The following is an 838-nucleotide window of genomic DNA, read 5'->3' as shown; positions in this document are numbered from 1 at the left end:
TTAGTGGAAACTACATATTTTTAGTGGAAACTACATTTTAAGTTTTTTTTAGTAAATTTCATGAAATATCGTTTTCTTGCAAATAAAAAAAGAATAAAAATGAAGTGCACGATTTCCTTCCGCGGAGTTACGGCGTCTCAAAGTTATCTATGCATTTTTAATCAGTTACTGTCAGTATTAATGTTACTCGATGCGCATCACAAGAAACTTGTTGATCGCATTTTGCGCATCATGTATGTGTATTTGTGACGATAAGTGATTAAAAATGCATAAGTGACTTAGATGCTTTGTTAAAAAATATTTTATATATAATCATATATAATTCTGCAGAATTATATATGATTATATATAAAGTATTGTTTAATGGTTTTATATAATGATTTTATGATTTATGGTTTTATGATTATATAAAGTATTGTTTAATGTTTAGTATATAAAGTATGGTTTAATGCCGTAGCACCGCGGAAAATGTCGTACAAACTTCTTTTTTATTAATTTAATTCTAAATATAAACAGTAGACATGTAAGAGCCGATTTTTCGTTGGTTCGTGTTATGTAAGTTTGAAACAATTAATACAAGTTTCCAATTAAAGCAAGTTTTTTTTTAAGAGACTTTTTCTTGCTTCTTAAGGTAATAGATATGGAGGCGGTCCAATAATAAAGGGGTCTACAGTTTCTTGATTTCATTGACTTCTTACTTTGCTTTACGCGAAATATGCAACATTTATGTTGTGTTCTGTCCTGTCCTCCTTTTTTACACTGAAGAATATACGAACTGAGGACCTAAACGTACGTGATATTTATAGAAGACTTGTATTAATTGTTTCTTTACATTAAA

The sequence above is a fragment of the Odontomachus brunneus genome, unplaced genomic scaffold, assembly GCF_010583005.1.
Source record: "Odontomachus brunneus isolate Ranch 3 - 2012 unplaced genomic scaffold, Obru_v1 Obru_scaffold_112, whole genome shotgun sequence".
In the NCBI taxonomy this organism is placed as follows: domain Eukaryota; kingdom Metazoa; phylum Arthropoda; class Insecta; order Hymenoptera; family Formicidae; genus Odontomachus; species Odontomachus brunneus.
This window is presented reverse-complemented; position numbering follows the sequence as displayed.